General features: G+C 40.3%; 1 long non-coding RNA gene across 1 annotated transcript; it reads right to left on the reverse strand.

Annotated features, from left to right (window-relative positions):
- Nucleotides 1–201: 201 nt before the first annotated feature.
- On the reverse strand, nt 202–3,820 carry LOC310707627. The gene is made up of 3 exons (XR_014526625.1): nt 3,752–3,820; nt 1,569–1,720; nt 202–700 (listed from the first exon to the last, which is right to left on the reverse strand). It is a non-coding gene; the product is annotated as an uncharacterized lncRNA (long non-coding RNA).
- Between the last annotated feature and the right edge of the window lie 909 nt (nt 3,821–4,729).

Here is a 4,729-nt window from a genome sequence, read left to right on the forward strand (position 1 = left end):
AGCTTTCCTTCTCTAGGCTGATCTTTAGGGAATACAAGCTTGCAAATAAGCAATCCATAAGCTCAACAAAGATAAAACCAACTCAAAGCCATAATTGTTATAGCAATTAGTATTATGCACAAATGGGACAGTTTTGCTTCAGTATATAGCATTTAAACTTTAATGCAGCACAGACGTTTGTCAGTGGAGCCAAATTAATATGGATGCATGCATGGAGGGAACTGACACAAATTAACACAATGGTCTGGTTTCAATGTTTACAGTATAATGGAAAAGCCACAGTAGAACTAGCAAAAAGATGCTGCCCTGTATAGGACCAAGTATTAGTACGCCGATGTAACCTTTTGCAAAATTTTACTCTGCCTTTATGTATTTTCAGTCAAGTTTCTTTACTCGAGGTCTCTTGAGGAACCTACAGCAAAGGACTGGTGCAATGGCAAACAAAACGTAACGCTCATATATCAAGCAATATCCTGCCTTGATCATACGTGTATATATGGATTCTACAGAAATGTCATCATGAATAAATAAAATATTAGATTATAGTCTTCATAAAGTTTTCTGTCTCAGACTGTTGCCACAGAATCTCTTTTGCTGGGCTCGCTCTCGGTTCCAAAAGTTCTCTGTGGCAGCAGTTCCAAAGCTGTCTTCTCAAAATGGCTGCCAACAGCTCCAAAAAGGAAATGGAAACTTCCAGGCCCTTTAAAAAAATAAATTAAAATTACATAGCCAGACAAGAAACTTATAACTTTGAGGAACTCCACAACTCTTTTCAAACTGGGAACGGAAATCTCAATACCGACCTTCTCCGAGGGCAGGGGCAGCCAACAAGTTGCCCTCCACATACTGCTAGACTACAGCTTCCATCTGCCCCATCTAACTTGGTGAATGGTCAGGAATGATGGGAGTTGTAGTCCAAAAGCATCTGGAGGGCACCATGTTGGGTACCTTTGTGGTAGGAGTTCTTGGTGTTACAGAAAGGAGGTAGCCAGGCATCCCTCTTGCCTTACCACCAGCTCCTAAATGCAGTGAGGATCAAGTCATCTTTCTTTCTCACTATAGACTCCCTGCCCAAAATGGTGGTCGCTCCACACTTTAGCTCTCCACAGAGCATGTGCAGAAATATCCTCCCTCCATAATTCTCAAAGGGTATGCGTTGGTAACACTCAGCCATGTTAGTCCATTAGCTCCTAGCTCATCTCTTAGGTTTATAAACAACAATATGTGGCCAAAAAGTGTCCTATCTAGAGCAGGTGAGACCTCACCATAACCTGGCATTTTCACCTACATAAGATAGGATGTGACAGCAGGGAACATGGTTGTGAGGGCCTGAGGGATAAGGGAAGAGAAAGCCTGCCTGCACATCAATGCGCTACTGCAGGAACCAATGTGCTTCTACTGGCACACAATGCCTTTTACCTCCTCAGGAGTAGGATCCTCACTTATACCAAAATAACTGTCGAATTTTTGTTTACAAGGGCTACTGAGTATCATTTTCAGTGTGCTTTAGTTTCCTTTAAATCCATGTTTATTTTACCAGTTATTTCATTGCAATACATTTGATTTACCCATGCTCTGCTACTGTTTGTTTTCTAAACTTTATGGTTTGCCCTGTCTTATTCCCTCAGGAGCCTTCTCACTCTTGTCGGAAACGAGAAACACACTGTTCATTCCGTTTGCCTTTCTTTTGCGTGCGCACACACACTGTTTCCGTTCTATCCTTTTGGAAATAAAGCATTTTAGGTTTGTATTTTCTATCAATTGGTGGTCATCTGCAGTTTTATCGTTTTGAGGAAATGACACGAAGCAAAACCAAAATATTCTTTCTAAAATGCTGAGAAATTATCATGAAGGGTTTTTTTAATGGAAACATGGAAGCATGGCCTTAAGGCTGGAAAAGAGGAGAAACTGAGAAAACCCAAAATTGTTTCCAACCTTTCTCTTTTTAAAACCCATTCTTGTTTCCAACCTTTCTCTTTTTAAAACCTATTTCTTCTACCATGACTTCCAAGAAAGCCAAGCTCATTTATTTTTCACAATGTAAGATACCACAACCTCCCTCTCTTCATTCCTGCTTCTCCTTTATCAAATCCTGCCCCCTCTCTTCAACTACATCCTGTCCAAATTACTTAGGTTTCACGAGTTAGTGCTAAATAAATATTAATTAGAAGCAGTAGTTGTTCCATTAGAGCAGGAGCTGAATTTTGCATAAAAGACTCTGAGTAGTTGGTTGTGATAGGAAAAAAAACCTGAATAATTTGTAGGATTGCATCCATAAATTCTGTATATTTAAGCTTCTATAGAGTCCTCCTATGATCAAAATTTATAGCTAGTCATTTAAGCACAGTAAGAAAATAGCTTTATTAGGACCAAGCAAAATGTCATATAATAATGACCAAATTTTCTGGAGTAATGGATCAGTCTATTTCTGGTCTGTGTCAATTATGTATGCATTCATAAATTCATTTCATCCCAATAATCTGTAATCCCCTCCCCAAAAAAATTCTGCACAAAAATCCATATTTTATCTTAAGGTATGCCTTTCTGTGATCTAGTTTGCACCTGGCTCATGGTTTGTTACTCTCCACACACACACCAAACTGTGACCAAGTTTCATTCTTGGTTTATCGGTCATGGTAGGAGGAGGAGGAGACAACCTTCAAACTTGGGTTTGGATGTAAAGCTGAGCCAGACCATAGGTTAGCCCAGTCAACAGCAGCAGGACTGAAGGAGGACTGACACAACCACTCCAAGAACCCGCACATTGGCTCATTCACATAAAGCAATGGTTTGGTTTAGTGGTATGTACAAACCGAGTGCAATGTGTAATCTTAAAAGATGAATTTCAACATATTTTGGTACAGTGAGTTCTTTCTTTTTTCTTTCTTTTTGGAGGGGGGTTGAACTGATAAGTGTGTGGAGAGGTGCAAAATATGGAGGGTAATTAAGCTCCAATAGTTGTATTAGTTGAGGAGGTGTGATTTAGCTCAGTTAGCTTAGAAATGCAGACTGCGGGGGGCAGGGACTCTCTTTCATTCCTAGGAGTGTTTGGATTCTCCAAAACTCTTTTTTTCAGGTGTTTCCTTTGTGCCCAGATTTTTGCTTGTTTTGATGGGTGCCCAGACTGAAAAAGTGCTCCAGAGGAATAAAAAACGCATATGTTACTTTGCAACATTTGACTTAGTCCTATTAAAGGCTTTGGATTCTTATGGTCAGATACTTTTCAGTCACCATCTCCAGACAGCTTCTCATCCCTTTACTGTTTGCAGCGTAGGTCTTTTGCGGCATCGTTATTTTAAACAGTCATGGCTTCCCCAAAGGATGCTGGGAAGAGTGATTTGATTTGTTCAGGGTGCTGAGAGTTGTTCTTTAGTTGTTTAGTCGTGTCCAACTCTTTGTGACCCCATGGACCAGAGCACGCCAGGCACTCCTGTCTTCCACTGCCTCCCACAGTTTGGTCAAACTCATGCTGGTAGCTTCGAGAACACTGTCCAACCATCTCGTCCTCTGTCGTCCCCTTCTCCTTGTGCCCTCCATCTTTTCCAACTGAGAGTTGTTAGGAGAGGCCTATTCCCCTCACAGAGCTACAGTTCCCAGAGTGGTTTAACAGTCAATCCCTTTTCCCAGAGAACTCTGGGAAATGTAGGCTTGTGAGGAGAATACTGATCTCCTCAGCACCCTTAACAAACTATGAAACCACTGTATGATACTGCTTTAAATACATAGTGCAGATGGTGTCTCTGTTTCCCACCTCCACCTCCTCTTTCTCCTCCAGTCACTTCCTTTTGGTCAGAATATCTCTCACTCAAGACATAGAATACTTTCATTCAAATGCATCCAAAAGATTAAAAACGCTAGCCTCACCTCAAAACATGGCACTTGAACTTCGCTGAGAGTTAGCTTGCTTTTTGGTCTGGCACTTTTACCACAAATCCTGTATCTCCCTCCCCTCATATTCTGAATATTGTGGTTTCAAATCCCAAGATTACTTTCTCTTCTCTAAATGAATTGCCATCCCCTCCCATATCACATCCATTTATAAAAAAAATATTTGGGGGCCTCCTGAGTCCTCAAGCCAACCTGTTAACAGCCTCTCCTTCACACTCGTTCAACTAGACAGCAATTCTTTCCATGAAAATACAGCTGTGGAATTGTATAACTAGTAAATTAAAAGTTTGCTGTAGCTAGTCCAGCTGGCTGGCTTTATGTTAACAATACATCACTGAGGTTTCATCCCTCTGTTGATGTTTTGTCCAGCAGCCAAATACTGGTCAGAGTGGCTAGAAAGTAAGTGTGTTGCATGGTGCATTGACCCCAAACTTAATTTAATATTTAATCCTTTTTTCAGAAATAATTTCAAAATAATCATCTAGCTGAAGAAGTGTTAGTGAGAGCATATCAACAGACAGGATGAAAAACATTTTTAAGTATTGTGTTGTAGAGGCATACTGAGACTCTAGCAGATGTCTGAAAGTGAAGGAATATTTATTTGCCTTGCATTTCTAAAAGTGAAAGGGATAAAGCAGGCTATAATCTTACAACAGAAATATAGGACTTGAAAATACCCTGAAAGTCACAGATAAGAGGGTCTTTGGCATGAGTGATAGCCATGAAGGACCAGTGTGTGTGTGTATACACACACACACACACACACACAGTGCTTTTTTCTAAAAAATAATTGGTTAGGGGTACTCTCATTTTTTACTCAAGAAAATCACAATTTTATAGT

Source organism: Podarcis liolepis (genome assembly GCF_965112155.1).
Source record: "Podarcis liolepis genome assembly, chromosome: 5".
NCBI classification, from domain to species: Eukaryota; Metazoa; Chordata; class Lepidosauria; order Squamata; family Lacertidae; genus Podarcis; species Podarcis liolepis.